Source organism: Meriones unguiculatus, chromosome 5 (assembly GCF_030254825.1).
Source record: "Meriones unguiculatus strain TT.TT164.6M chromosome 5, Bangor_MerUng_6.1, whole genome shotgun sequence".
Lineage (NCBI taxonomy): Eukaryota > Metazoa > Chordata > Mammalia > Rodentia > Muridae > Meriones > Meriones unguiculatus.
The window spans coordinates 89,604,859-89,621,321 of NC_083353.1; the positions used below are offsets into that span (position 1 = coordinate 89,604,859).

The 16,463-nt window shown below is 41.4% G+C and overlaps 1 long non-coding RNA gene across 1 annotated transcript; it reads left to right on the forward strand.

The window, feature by feature from the left end:
- Nucleotides 1-6,884: 6,884 nt before the first annotated feature.
- On the forward strand, nt 6,885-15,268 carry LOC132654245 (uncharacterized). Its single transcript, XR_009591900.1, has 3 exons — nt 6,885-7,020; nt 8,559-8,782; nt 14,527-15,268. It is a non-coding gene; the product is annotated as an uncharacterized LOC132654245 (long non-coding RNA).
- Nucleotides 15,269-16,463: the final 1,195 nt, after the last annotated feature.

Below are 16,463 nucleotides of genomic sequence, written 5' to 3' on the forward strand. Positions count from 1 at the left end.
GCTCTGACTGTCTGCTACTAAGCAACGGGGCACGGCAGAGGTTGATCACACCCCATCACAGAGATAGAAAGGAGGGAAAATAATAAAAATAATCGCACACATTCCTGTAATCAGCCTTCAGATCTTAATTATGTTTTAACTCTTTTGTTATGCCAAAGGCAATGCCTACTAGCATTTAAAGGACACTTTCATTCTCCTGCCTCAGTTCAATCTAGTTCTTTAATTCATGTCTTGGGCCATTTATGGGGATTCTTTGAGGGACATTTAAGGTCACGAGGGCTGAGGGAAGACAGACAGGACTCAGGGGGTGTTTAGTTCATTGAGGCCTCTATGTAGTAAGGTGTGTATGCAGGATTGCTTCTAACCTAAGAATTCTGGAAAAGTGAGCAAGAGATGGGGTGTAAACTCAGGTGGAGGAGAATAGAGGAAGATGGCAACCGAGTTTATATCCCTGGTGTGTCGGCATGCAAACACATTGGCTACGCTGTCCCCACCTTTCGCCTGTATGACTTGAGCTCCAATTGAGTATTTTACTCTGCTTCCAAAGACATCTTATACTAGAGGCTTCATTTCCATGTTGGCTGTGTTTCCTTAATGTGTCAGTCTGGGGGACATACTTGTAAGGAAAAGCTCATGCTTCTGTTCTAGACTCGTTCTCTCTCTTCCCCCAAAGATTACTATGCATCTCATTCATTGACAGAGCCATTCATTCATGAATAATTCTGAGCCTCTGCTCTGTGCTAGGCACCATCCTTTGTTCTAAGGCCATCATGGTGAACAGCACAAGCAGCCTGTGCCAGTGGACCTGCCATTGACTAGAGGGACAGCCAGGGCTGTGATTTGCATATGAGATATCCTCCAAAGGCTCATGTGTTTAAGGTTTAGTCTCCACCTCTGGAGGCTGTGGAGAAGTGATTGGTCTACCAGGCTTTTGTCTCCATCAGTGGATTAATCCGTTGGTAGATTTGCAGCATGGCAGAGTTACTAAAAGACGCAGGAAGTAGGGAGTGGGGCCTGGATGAAGGAGCAGGTCGCTGGGGTTCTGCTCTGGAGTGATGTTCTGGATCTTGCCCCAGCCTGTTCCCCCTGAACTTCTCTCTATTTCTTGGAAGCGCTTTGAAGAGCAGCTTGGCTCTTCCATAGCATTCTGACAGCTTAGAAGCACAGAAAAACCAAACAGTGGACCTAAATCCCTGAAGCCATGAGCAAAACCAAGTCTTTGTCCATTAATCTGCTTCTCTCAAGTATTTGTCACAATGATGAAAAGGCCAGATAATGGAGCCAGTAAGTAAGAGACACTTTTTTTTTTGAAAGGAACAACTAGTTACTATGTACTGAGCTCTTTGTACTCTTCTCTCCCACCCATGAGAGACATTCCCTAATGTATGGTATAGTGCTAAGATACAAGATTTCATCAGCTTATAGCTTCTACAGTACTGAGCAGTCCAATTTTAAAGATAACTAAATGGCAGTCAGAAGGTCAACTTGTCCCAGTCTATTCAGCCAACTGAAGGTGGGAATCGGGAGCCAGAGAGGCAGCACAAACCAAGGTGGATACCACATGAGCCCAGTGACCTGAGTTCGAGTTCCAGAACTCATGTGAAAAAGCTGATATAGTGATACCAATCTGTAATCCCAGAATTCCTGTGGGGAGATGGAAGGTGGGTAGAGGAGAATGGCTGAGAAGGTCGTGGGCTATGTAAGGTGGAGTATGCAATGCCAATCACAAGACAGGTCAGCAAGGTAGAAGGCAAGAACTGAGTCTCTGACCTCCATGTACACATCATAACACATGTAAGCTTGCAAACATGTGCACGCATAAACACACACACACACACACACTTTAAACATATTAAAATGGGAATCAGATTTTTCACCTCAAGCATCTGCTTCCTCAGTATGCATTTTCAACGACAATTCTACAAAAATCCTTTAGGCTTATCAGTTTCTTTTTTGTAGTCTGGGAACAACTCCCTCTGAGTCCCTCTGAATTTGTTGTAAAGTTTATTGGTGACAAGATATCAGTGTCCTCTGAAAACTGTAAAGTGCCTAGTAAGACACAACTTCTTTTCATTACCTTGATGTGTGGGGTTTTCTGTTTATCACCTTAATTTGCTCACAAATACTCATGTTTGCCTGTTTATTCATTGAGGCTTTCTGTGTAACTTTTCATGCTTGTTATAGAGCTGCTGGTCAGCCTGGGATCCCATGGAACATCCCAGGAGGCCTCAGTTAGTTCACAGTCTCAGGTGATTCCTTCCCTACGCCTTGGAGTAGAAGAAATAAAGAAGCTAGAAATGTGAGGTCTTCCATTGCTTGGGTTCTTAGTCAGTGTTCAGCAAAACTGCTAGCTGTTTGAACAGAATGTGAAAATATTAAAAACAAAAAGCATGCAGACAGGACTTGGAGTGAGTCTTATAAAAAATGGAGTTTAGAGAAATGAAGGTGGAGGGAATCTCAGCAAATCTGGAGTGGTTGCTCAAAAGCATGCAGTGTCTTCAGTATGCAGTGAGGGCCTCAGAACCTTGTCTTCTTGCAAGTAAGAGTGACCTGTAGGGTTTCAGATAACCCGAAAAGAGGTGGTTCTGTCTTATCACTTGGCATATATTTCTTCTTGGACAAGCCTCATGACTCCACAAAAGGAAACTGTGTGACGTCTCTCCCTCAGCAGAAGGCACTGCATTTTAACCTAGATTTATAAAGCCCAAGGTAAGTCCTCATCACCTCGTCAGTTTCTCCAGCACCAGGGTTGAGGGTATATTTCATGGCCTATTTCCAGAGCTATTCTGACATCTATGCTCCACATCATCCAATGCTTTCTCTCTCTCTCTCTCTCTCTTTCTCTCTTTCTTTCTTTCTCTCTTTCTTTCTTTCTTTCTCTCTCTCTCTTCCTCCCTTCCTCCCTCCCTCCCTTCTTCCCTCCCTCCCTCCCTCCCTCCCTTCCTCCCTCCCTCCCTCCCTCCCTCCCTCCCTTCTTTCTTTCTTTCTTTCTTCCTTTCTTTCTTCCTTTCTTTCTTTCTTTTTTCCAAGAGGGTTTCTCTGTGTAGCCTTTGCTATTCTGGACTTGCTTTGTAGGCTAGGCTGGCCTCGAACTTACAGCAATCTGCCTGCCTCTGCCTCCCTGAGTTCTGGGATTAATGGCATGTGCCACCATGCACCATTCATCCAGTGATTTCTGATGATGTTATTAGTGTCAAGAGCCCAGACTCACGTAAGTTTCTTTGAGGGGATGGATGATGGTTGTTCCCTGTTAAGGTCATACAAAGGCATAGAAAAATCTAAATTAGAAAAGACAGGCAGAGCTGTCTAAAACCAATTAGTTACATCGGGGAGCCAGCAAGGACTTGTATATGCAGATGTCTCTGCCTGTAAACGATATGAATTCTTAGTGGAGAGGCAGGGGAGGGGGATTTGTCATTGTTGTGAAATGTCTTCTTGTACCTTTATATGGTGTAGGTGTGTGTGTGTGTGTTCATTCATGTTTGCATGTGTTGGGTACATGTGCGTATGTTGACCTCCAGTATCTATAGTTTCACAACATATATGCTTTTCTGAGGAGATGGTGGTGTGGGAAAGTGAGTATGTTTCCAATTTGAAAGGAAAAAAATCAAGGAAAGGAAAGGAGGGGCGGGGGAAGGGAGAAGATAGGGAAGGAAGGGGTATGACCTCTTGTCTGTCACTCACTCAGCATGTTCTATGCAGCCTGATGTTCTATGCAGCCTGACTGACATTTGTGTTTATTCATTTATAGGGCACAAGCTCCATGACGACCTCAGAAGGAAAGAGCCTGCACAGAACTATGGAACCCAAGGGGAGAGAGAATATAATTGATTACTAGGTGCCAGAGAACGGGCTCAGCTGTGGTAGGGACAGTTACTTGGCGGGACTGAAAATACACTTCCTGTTAGGTTGGCTGTGCTTTCTGACATTTCTCTGTTTCTTGAGAGTTTCTGGAATTTTACTTCCTATATAAATATCCCAAGTCCTATTGTCCCTGCTTTCACCTCTCCACTGCAGTTAACTGGACATTAGTTATATCATCATCATATATATTTACTATGGGCTTTCTTAAAGGTAACAGTGTACAGATTAATTTTCAAAGTGGTTATCAGCTTCTTTATGAACGCAACCCCCCAAGCCCAGGGTTCTCTTTGAGGGACAGGCAGCCATGAGCATAATAACCTCTGGCTTATACCTAGGAAAATGGGTTTCTACCTGGACCTGTGGCTTGATGCTTCTAGCCAACCTTGTAGCCCTGTCATCCCACTGAGAGTACAAGGAGCCATACCACCCATGCCATTATAGAACTTCAATCAAAAGTTCACAGTGACATACGTGATTACAGATTTTAACGTCTTCTCTAAGGCCTACTAGAAAGTGAGTAGATAAGCTAGTGCCCAAGAAGAAAAGCTTTACTGGGCCTAGAGATAAGTTTGGCTTTAAGAATGCATACTGTTCTTGGCCAGGACTGTTTGACATGGGTTCTGTTGCCTGCTGTTTGATCTCTTCTTCCTGGTGGGGCTGTCTTGACAGGCCACAGGGGAAAAGATACACTCCGTCATGATGCCACTTGACCTGCTGGGTTGGGTTGGTGGGGGAGCTCCCATTTTCTGAGAAGTAGGGGAGAGTGGATAAGAAGAAGAGAGAGGAAGTGTGGGACAGGGAGGAGAGCAAGGAGGAGGCTACAATTGGGATGCAGAGCTTGGTTCTCAGCAACCATGTCACTGAACTCACAACCAAGTGTAACTCCCACTTCAAGGATCTAGGGCCCCTGACCTCCTCTGGTACCCATACTCCCATGCATGTACCATCCCCCATACATACACATAATTAAAAATAAATCTTAAAGAAAAAAATTAGCTTTACTTTCTAGCATCTTCTATTTCCATTGCATGAGAAAGTCTTAACAGCTTTTTCAAACTTTCCCTGTGGCGAGGCTGTGCCTGGAGTTGGCTCCCACTCAGGAAAGCATTAGGAGCACAGCCCCAGCTCAGCCAAAGGGCCATGTTTTTGCTGCAGGGTAAACTTGTTAATATTGGGAGCACAGCCAGGGTCATCCATCTAAGAGCACTGGGACGGCATCTTCAGATTGTTCATGGTACTACGGTCTAATTAATTTCCAAATGGACAAAATAGCTTCTTCAGCCATCTAACAAGCATTTTCATTCATTTCAAGGAGGCTGGATTTGGCTTGGGGCAGAGTCACGAGAAATTCTAATGGCTCCCTCTCTTCTTTGTGTGTCCTCAGGAGAGCTCGGTTGATGTCAACAAAGCAAGATTTGTGCTCCAGGCAATTGGAGTAGATTCAGTTTCTGGGGAGCCAAGTTCTCTGCCTTCCTCTGGAAGAAAAGGCTATGGGATGGGAGCATATGGGAAGCCTCTCTGGGCCCTTTTACTTTATTGAATTTAGTTGCGCTCACATAATGAAATTGTTGAGATTGTTTAAACCTTCTGCAGGGACTTCTGTTAGCTGAGAAGAAACTTGTACTCCAGCCATAAGAAGATTGGATTATAGATAGAATGGAATCTTTTTTATCTCTTGCCTGGTTTTCTGTATAAGGACTGACATGCCCCTCCCCCGCTCCTGGGCATGAAGCCAAAGGTCTATTTAATTTCTACTTAAAATATCCCATGGTCACTCGCTCTGCCTGCCCAGATGGAGGTTTTATACATTAGTAAGTAAGGACAGGGTTGATAGTAAAGTTGTGAATTTTCGGAAATATATATATATATATGGTTTTTTTTTTTGGTAAGGTAAATATAATGCTACCTATAAAAAGCATGCGCTGGAATCTTTGTGGTGATATCTCTCAACCAAATCACCTACATTTCTGGGGGAATTATAAAATCTTTGTCCCTAGGACATGCCTATGATGAAGTAAGTCTGAATAGAAAGATGTATGTTTACTTTAATGCCTAAATGAATTTGCATGAAGTTTTATCTTTTTGTTTTTATTCCATTTAGAATCTTGGGGTGGTAGTGGAATTTTGATTTGGAATTTTATTTTACTTATTTTGTCTTACATTTTCTAAGAGTCCCCCCCCACCCCCCAGTTACAAAACAGGAGAAACAGACTGTTCCTGTATCCGGGCATCAATAATTGCTCACCAGCTTCTCTGAAAGGGCCATCAGGACACTTTGGCTATACAAATTGCAACTCAGTAGATGCCACAAGTTGGTGGAAATGGACAGACACTTGAAATCCTTGCCCTAAGCCACCCTTGAAGAGGTCCCAGATGGCCTGCCTGCCATTTTGCAGCCCGCCAATAGCAACTGCATGCACACCACCTTCTAGAAATCCCACCTTGCGGGTGCTTGTCCACAAGAGGATGCCTCAGTCCTTGTTTTTCACCCTAGAACATTCTCTGTCCTTTCCAATGCGGCAGCGCCTTGCTGAAATGAGGCCAACGGAAGATGTGTCCCCTTTGCCACATCTCTCTGAAGAAATGGCCCCGGGCTTCATTTATCGCAGATTTTGTTTTGTTCTGACAAATGCGGCCGTGGGTGAGAATGATGCCTTACCTGTGGAAGAGTATGGACTCTTTAAACACGCACAAGCACACACACACACACACACATAATTATTATCTACTATAGAAAGACACTATTCCCAGCAACAACATCAGTGACACATAGGGTACGTCCTTTCTTTGCCTTTTGTCCCGGTGTAGAAGGTAAATCCAAGAAGCCCGTAAATGACAGTCATCCATCACTGGTCTGGCCACGCTTACAGAGGCATTAACCTGCTTTTTATACTTTGGAGAGGAGTGGATACTTTTTAATAATGTTCCTGATTGCCAATGCTTCGTCATAACATCACAGATGACTGGCAATGGAGAAGCAGCTGGAATGGTGTGGTTAGTATCCCCACCTCACTTGGCCACATAGTCCAAGACGGAAGCGGCATTGGGATTTGAAACACCAGAATAAATCCACTGCCACTTGTATGGAGGCTTTCCCTGGTTGCTGAAATGCAGTCTTTTTTGAACTTCTGGAACTATAACCATGGCTGTTTAATGGTACGTATTGACAGCATTGCACTTTCACTCACATCTTCTGTCTGTGCTAAGGATTAAAAAAAGAAGGCCATTGTCAAAGAGCTAGCAACAACAAAGGCGAGGCTTCCTGCCAAATATAAACATATTTCTGTTTAGCAAATAGCAGAGGTATTGAAAACATTCTCATTCCTCTTCTCATACAACAGACTGTTCTCTGCTTACTGTATTAGTTAACAAATTCAAGTCTGTTTATTTTGTTTGAGATTCCATTTCATCCATAAATTACAGCATTACACAATAACAGCAGGACAATATCCCCATTGTTTGCTTTTACAATCATCTCGGCCCACAAAATTCTGCTCCATTGTCAGCTTGCTGTCATCAAGCTCTCGCTGCTCCCCACTTACCAGAGTCTCCCTCCTAATATCATTCAAATTATTCGGACACTCAACAATGTTTTTGCTGTCAGTGCAGACTTGTAAAGAGTTGGAGCCCCAGCGCGATGACCAAATCACCCTGCACTATTTATCTTTCCACAAGTCATTATTTCCCCAGGCCCTGGAGAAGCTGAGCTGCTGTGTATGCATGCAGGGGAGGGGGTTCTCCACTGAAGCTAGTCTGTTCCATTGGACAATGAGGTTTTTCTGCCTGGCTGTCTCTGTGGACACGCACACAATGGGATGGGGCAGGGCAGGGCAGGATGAGGCAGAGCCCTTCTAACAATGACACTACAAAATCCTTAAGTAAGCACTTTTATAGGCCTAAATAACTCATTGTAATGATTAATTTTCTTTATCCTTTTCTATAATTACAAAGAAACTGCAGGTACTTGAAAGGTCCCCCTCTCTCTTTTACTCTCGCCTTTGTTTTTTTTTTTTCACTCTTTTCTGTGTTGAATTACATTTTAAGCATTTCCCTTTGCCACTATTTATTATATATACCTTGTGGGTGTAGGATAGTCTTATTGGATACTGTAAATACACAAATCAAAGAAAAAACGGGCTGAGAATGTAGCTCAGTGAGTAGAATACTTGCCTACCGTGCTCTGAGTCCTGGATTCAACCCTTAGCACTACAGAAACCAGGCATGGAAGCACAAGCCTATAATCCCATCATTCAGGATCAGAAGTTCAAGCTCAGCCTTAAAGGACTGCATAATGAGTTTGAAACCTACATGAGAGCATGAGGACTGGAGAGAGACAGGATGGGGGGAAAGGGGAGAGAGAAGGAAAGAGAAAGAGAGAGAGTGAGAACATGGTTGCCCCCATGGAACTAAGGGTCCAAAAGGAATATGGAAGGAAATTTCTTGTGTTCTGAAGATTCTAAAGATCTGTATTCATATATGGAAGCTGCATCCCTGTACTCAGAAGGAAATCCACAAAGCATGCTCGCATGACCAGAACATTATTTCTGCCTTCAAGAGAGCATTGTGATTTTATTTTGAGAAATCACTGTTGTTCCTTATATACACTTCTCTTGGGATTGTGATTCAAAACTGGTGTCCTCTGATAGTCAAGGATTAGGTGTACAACCTGGGTTCTTTACTTCTTTTCTCTTTAGAGTAACTTGCAACTGGAGAGTGTTAAGGATGGGAAAGAAACAACCAACATTCAGGGAAGATGAGTGATCACCGTCTTATGCTGAAGGCCTAGAGTTTCCAACTCATGATTCTGTTTCCAGTCTCCTGACCATCCTGTAGACCAGCTAACATTGGCTCAACTGATTTGATGTTTACTTAAGAAAGAATTATTTATAATAACCAGCTATGGCTACTGAATAAAGAGGTAAATTTTACTTAATTTAGAAAGAGGACATATATTAAAATTCAAAGATGTATTTCAGTTTTACATATTACATATCTTATGGCCAAAGATCTTTAACCAATGATACAGAATAAGTGAGCATATCTGGACTGACTTCATTCTGTTTCTCTTTGTGTCACTTTAGAAGTTGATTTAACCAGCCCCCAGTATGCAGATAACTATATCACTGCTACTTTTGTGTCAATAAATATTTACAAGTATAAATATGTATATAGCCATAGACATACACTCAAACAGATATGTTGGAAGATTTAGGGAGTATCAATTGCCATAAAGAGGAAGTGCTTGATCAAAGAATTTATACCTTTTTAGAAAGACCAAATTGCCTAAGACCCTTCTGTGAGAACAGAAACTACTGATTGATAACATAAAAAATAAAAACTTCATGAGAGTTTGCTCATACTAAGTTTATGGTTTCCAAATGAAAAGGCAATCTTATTGAGTTTAGAAAAAGTAAGAAATACTAAATTAAAAACAAAAAGACTTGGTGAAAATACACAGAGGAGAGCCAACCATCAAATAATCTCCTATATGTCTTTCATATAGACATATGAAACTGTTAGACAACAATTTTTAAAATTTATTTTTAATTTATATATTCGTTTTACATCCTGATCATAGCCCCTCCCTCCTCTCCTACCCTCTTCTGCAGTCCCCCTCCCTTCTCAGAAAAGGGGATCCCCACTCACATAACCAGTATCAAAGTTGCATCAGGACTGAGCCCATCCTCCTCCACTGAGGCCAGGCAAGGCAGCTCCCTTAGAGGGAAGTGATCAAAGAGCAGGCAGCAGAGTCACTGTCATAGATAGCACCCACTCAGCTTACTAGGAGACCCACATGAAAATCAAGCTGCCCATCGGTGTATATCAATTTTTATCCAACTTTTGTACAAAAACGCAAAACAAAAACAAAAGCCTTGTCTTCTCCCCTCCATCCCTGAACTTGTCAAGGTCAGGAGTTACCTTCCGCCTTCTGAGACGGGTCTCTTGTTGGCCCACGGGCTTTAAGGGGTTCTTCTGTGTCTATCTCCCATCTTGCCACAGGGCACTGGGATTACAAATAGATGTTCAGTTTAATGTGCGTTCTGGGACCCCAAATGCATGTCTACATGCTTGCATAGCAAATCTTTATTCCCTGATTTGTCTTCCCAGCCCAAGCTTTTGAAGCTGGTTTTGAAGAGGAGTCTAATCATACGTAGATGTAGGCATAGCTAAATATATTCCTTAAATAATGATTATATGGGATTCACTACTTACATTTATTTTTCAAATTTTATTGCTGTTATTCGTAGGACATATTTTTCTTTGTGGTTTTACCATTAGGATTCACAGGAACTTTCTCTTTTCCTCTTTATGGTCATTATTGTGTTTCTTCTTCTTTTTCTTTTTCTTCCTCCTCCTCCTCTTATTCCTCCTCCTCTTCTTCTTCTTTTTGGTTTTTGAAGGCAGAATTTTTCTGCAAGTAGTTAACTGTCCTAAAACTCGCTCTGTAGGCCACGCTGGCCCCAAACCCACAGATATCCACCTGCCTCTGTCTCTCGAGTGCTGGGATTAAAAACATTTTGCCACCACTACTCAGCCCTGGTTATCTTTTTAATTGCACGCGCGCGCGCGCGCGTGTGTGTGTGTGTGTGTGTGTGTGTGTGTGTAAAGAATGTATGTGTTCTCTAAATCGAGGCAGCATTTAAGTGACTTAACTTGGGCTTGTCAGTTGTGTAGTTCAAATGCTCTGTATTTTTTACTGATTTTGTCCATTTGAAATGTTAGTAACAGAGAAAGATATATGAGCTTTCCTATAATCATTGTAGGGTTTTCTGTTTCTCTTTAAAATTCTGTCCATTTTTGCTTCACGTATTTTAACATGCAATTATTGGGTGCATTCCAATTTAAAATCATTGTAATTACATAATTAGGTAAACATTTCCTATTTAAATCTGTGTCTTCACTCCCAATGATGTTTTGGAGTCTAAAATATATTTTGTTATTTTACGGCTTCCATATTATTTCTGTTTTTTCCTCTTTGTGAACAGTTTTTGTTTTGTTTTTTCTTCAGATACAATTGGTTAATCTTTGTTATCTAAAATTAAGCATGTAAGAAGGTATTTATAGCTAATACAATTATTGATATAGTAGTATTCTATCCTTCCATCCTGTTTTCTGTTTTTCTATTATTATTATTATTTTATGTTTGGGGACCAAGTTGGAAAGTTAAAGAGAATTATTTTGCATTTCCCCCCTAGGAGTGTGAGACTTTTTCTTCTATTGTTTTGGTATTCATATGGGTATGAATCTATCTTCAACTTATGGAAGTCTAATCTTTTTAACCTCTTCATGAACTTTCTTGCTAGCCATTTTAAAGCTGTTTACCCCTAATAATGAATACTATGCACGGATTTCAATTTTACATTTTATAAAAGCCAAAGCCAGCAAGACAAAAACATTATTGTCTTGTACATTTAATATCCATCCTGACACATCCACATATTTACCTTTTTTTGTTCTTCTTGCCTTTGTTGCATCTGTGTTCTTTCATCTGGAATCATCCTCCTCCTGCTTAAAGAATGCTTCTTAATATATTCTTTAGTAAGTATCTGCTGGTGACAAATTCTTTTAGTCTTGTAGAATGAAAGTGTCTTTATTTTGCCTTCATTGGGAATTAATTTTTTTAATTTGCCAGTTTGACAGATGATAATGGTGTCATACTGATTTAATTTGCATAGATTTTATATATTTACTACCATTTTTCTTTCTTCTCTTGGGTACTTAATTTCTTACAGTGTTAAAAGCGTCTTTTTTTTTTCCTTTTTCTTTCTTTTGCAGAAGAGGAGGAAAGACTGTTATTCATACAACTGGGAATAAGTGCTATTTGTATTTTCCTGTATTTTGTTTCATATGTGTCCAATCAAAGACAAAGATTATAGACATGGGTCTAAGAGCTGCCCATTGTTTTGAAGTTAGCTCTAAATACGGCCAAACTTATTAGTGCCTCCAAGATCTCTAAGCTGTTCTGACAGTCATCTTCATTTCCCACTACAAACTATTATCCCTTCATGAGCCTCAACAGTTCAGAAGGGTGTCTTGATTTCTCAAAAAGATGCTTTGGTACCATAAAAACCCAGTAGAAAAATTTCAAATTATACTTAATAAAAGTATTATTCTGCATATATTATAGTAACCTAGAAGCCAGTCAATTTTTTATGGCTAAAAAGATACCGTGATTTCTTAAGGTTCTGTTGTTTCTGCATCTTTTTCTTTTTTCTTTGTGGTGATACCAGGGATGGACCAAGTGTCTTCTGCATGCAGGCCAACTTCTGAGTTTGATCCCCAGGTCTTGGCACTTGTTTTAAGTAGAAAGTTCACTCTTTCCTAATAGAAGGTAGCGCATTTACTCTCAACGAGATCTTGAGCTTCACACCGCACTGGCACGGATCAAATCTGTGGCCAGAGACTAGCGCTTACAAGAGTGTCTTGTCACTGGAACTTTTGATGAAGTGGCCTCTGTCCTATCAACAGAGCCCCTTATTCTTGCCTCTCCATAAATGCTCGCCCTCTGCCGCCCTCCTCTGCCCCAGCTTTCAGTTCAGTGTCTCCCTTGACTCAGAGACAGAAGGCCTCTCTTGGCATTACATTCCACCTGACCAGGAGCTTAGAACTTCTTTCGTGTTGTAGTGCTGCCCTGAATTTCCACGTCCATCTGAAAAATCAGGGGCTGCCCCAGGCTTCCATGGGAACAATGAGACTTTCCCATTCCAGAATGGTGGTGTGACAGCTGTAACATGGATCAGACAGAAGCCTTAAAGGTGTGCCACTGTAATGAAGCGTCGTGTGTGAGCGTCCCTCTGGTTGTTAGCTGAACAACCAGGAATCAGGTGATTCAGTAGATAAGTACCCCGAGAAAGGAACGCTGTAAGGATCCATAGCCAGTTCCTCTTTATACTGTCGTAGATCAGGACTGCTAATCTTTTCAGTACCAGAAATCCCAATTTAGCAGGAGGTCTGACCAAGGCTAGAGACAATACCTGGGATTACTTCGAGAAGAAAAAGCTGCAGGTTAAGTCCCATCTACTGTGACTTTCTATACAGCACAAGCACAGAAATGCTAAAATTGGCCTGAGAGATGGCTCGGCGGTCATTAGCACTTATTACTCTTGCACAGGACCTAGGTTCAGTTCCAAGTACCCACACTGGGAAGTTCACAATAATCTGTATCTCCAGTTCCAGGAGATCTGATATCCTCCCCTGGCTTCCAATTGCACATACATGATGCCTGCCTATGCACTGCACATACATGATACATATGCAAACAAACTGGCACACACACACACACATACATACATACAAATACAAATAAATGGAAAAATCTAAAACTTAAATGCTAAAATTGGCTGCAAAAATTACAGTTTAACATTTTCAGATTAAAATTCTTAACAAACAGATATAATGCAATATAGTGTTATCATTTAAAAGATAAATATTAATATTATATTAGAGGCAATGAATGTGGCTGGTTAATGGAAGACAAATTTAACTGTGTATAAAATATATTTTACTTTCTGAAGTATTGTTCTCTGATTGCCTATGAAATGATACACAGATCTCATTTGCATGTATGGCTCTTTGGGCCTGCAAATCCAAACCAAGTGATCCCTATTAACCTTTCTTGGACTGATTGCTCCTTTTACCACCCTTTCCCATTGTACTGGTGGCACTCAAACCCAGAGGGTGGACCACATCCCCAGCATCTTCTCATCCTGAGGGGGCAGAGCTAGACCAGAATTCTTACATCCAGACTCATACCTTCTGGGCTGTGTGGTCCTGCACCATACTTATTCACCACAGAATTTCAGAAGAGATCTTTCTTTTCAAATTTCTCTGAAGGAGAATCCTAATCTTTGAGCTGATGGACTTTCACTACCTCAATCAGGTTGGCATCTTTTTTTTTTTTGTCATTGCCATTTAAAAATAAATTATAAGTATATCATTTCCCCCTCCCTCTTCTACCTTCAACCTCTCTAATATTCTTTTCAACTTAATTGATTCTTTCTTATTTAGTTATATATGTGTGTGTGTGTGTGTGTGTGTGGATAAATATACAAATGTGACGTGCTGAGTTTGCTTAGTGTGGCTTGTGTGTCTATGATTTTGGGGGTTGAGCACTTGGTCTCGGATAACCACTAGGAGTCACCTGGAGGGAGACTGACTCCCCTTCCTTCTGCGGTCATCAGCTGCCTGTAGTTCTCTGCCTAGCAGTGGGACATCATGAGGTCTCCCCTTGACATTAGCGTGACCATTGGTGTTGCTCTTGTCTTGTTTGGTCAGCCATATCACCAAGGCATCGTATGAAGCTTCCCTGTTGTTTCCAGGACACACAAGCTCACAGCAGACTTCCTGGTCCTCTGGCTCTTACAGTCTTTCCTCTTCCTTTTCTGTCATGTCTGCTGAGCCTTTGGCATGGGAGTTGTGTTGTAAATGGATCATTTGGGGGCCGGGTTTGATGAGCAGTGAGAACTAATCTTTTCAACCAGGTATTTTTTATTTTGAGCACTGTTCTGAGAAATCTGGGTCCATGCCCTTACCTCTTCTTTCCCTTTAAGTTATCTGTTGTTGAGGACAGAACTGCTCTGAACATGAAGGAAGATGGTTTGATTTGGTTTTATTCAGACTGCATACATCAGGAATGCTGATTATTTTATCTGTCACTCATAGGTGGTCTGGGTTGGAAGCTTCTCGGAGATGTTTCTTGACCACTGTTGCAGCTTGCTACTTCTCTGTGTGGTCATCTCTCACCACGTGGTGCCTCATCATTTTGTATTCTGGCCTAAGCTTTTTCAGAGCTGGACATTTGGCTCACTGTGAATGCAGAGCTCATGAAGGCCTCATGATGACTAAAAGCCAGAGCAGCACCTCAGTTGGTAGTATCACCCCTACCATAGTCTACTGGTCACACCAAGCCCAGGTACAGAAACGTGAAAAGAGAACCCTCTTCTTATTGATTGGAGTCCCGTCCACATACCATATAGGAAGGAATTATTAGGAACAAGTCACTACTCTCTCTTTGCAAGGATTTGGTATTTCTTTTCTGAAGACCAGAACACATTGCTTCTTTCAAACTTGTGTTTATTTTAAAGCATAAATCAGAACATGAGTTGTACATATGCTTACGCACTTGGTCCTTTTCCTTATTGACTAAAGATAGAACAGACGTTGTGAACAGGCTTAAGTTACTGCAGAGTATGTAGGCCACTCCTGTAGAAACTTGCTTCATAATCAAGGATTCTCGTACGGTTTTAGTCTTTTCATTTATTTCAGCCCTCCTGGTGTTTGCCAATAAAGGAATTATAGTTTTAATAACTAGTTGACTCGGCTGATTTTATCGATTTTAATAAATAATAAAACATGCCTAAAAGCAAAAACATCAAACAAATGATTTAAATCCCTAAAACCTTGCCTGGACTAATCGTGAAGCTCAGTTAAATGACTAAGATAAAAACAAATTAGTGTCATTAGGCAAGAAAAGAAGAACAAGTGCTGATTATAGAATAAATCTTATCATTTTTGCTTAATAAAAAGCTGAATGAGCAGCCATACTCTGATGCTTATGAAGTGCTATAGCCTTTGTTTCAGGTTGTAATTTCAGGCAACCCAGTCAACACAGCATATGGGGGAGCCAAAAAAAAAAAAAAAGTGTGCTTAATTCCTATCTGTGTGGTGAGCTTTCCATCACAGTAACAAAACCCTTGAGCTTACCAACTTATAAAGAAAAAAGGTTCATCTTGACTCACAAGTTTGGAAGGTTCAGTCCATTCTCAATTGCCCCCATTATGTTGGGCCTGTGGTTGGACAGCACACCTTGACAAAAGCATGTAGCGGTGCTAAACTCTCTATCCCAGGGCTAGGCAACAAAAGAGAGTGAGAACAAGATGGTCCCTTGTATGCCACTTCAAGGGCATAGTCTAACAACCTAAAGACCTCAAAAAAGGCCCCACCTCTCCAAAATTCCACCACCTTCTAAGAACATCTCCCAGAAACCAATCCTTTAACATGCAAGCCTTTGAAGCACATTTGAGTTCCACTGCACAGCACTGCTCTTCCTCCTCCTCTGTGTTTTCTCATGGATACTACGAAATTAGATTAAAATGGAAATTGAGACATGAAGAGATGACACAAATAGGAGAAGCAGCAGGAGGATGTGAACTCAAGACTTGGTAGTTAACAGAGTCCATGTGATTTCTAACACACATCTCAGTATCAGCCTGAAGGGCTATCCCATGCTACTACCAAATCATCACCACAGCCCAGAGAAAGAATGTCTGCAGGGAAAGAACATGCGCTTCTCTCACTCACACTGGTCTTAACTATTGCGGTTCTGTTACCCCCTCATTTCCTTTCATACTAGGCTGTTAACATCATGTGTAATCTGTTGGAAGTAACTGACTCTGAAGATGTATTCATGAGGCACAGAACTGGATTTCACGATTTGCTGTTCTCCCCCTTGGCTGTACTTCTGACCTTTGGCTTAGCAATGTAGATGCCTTAAATCAGTGTTCCCAAATCCATAGAATAAAACAAGGAGCTACTGCTTTGGAAACACAAATAAGGAGCTCAAGCAGAATGAAACAGCAACAGGGCAGTGGTGACTTTAT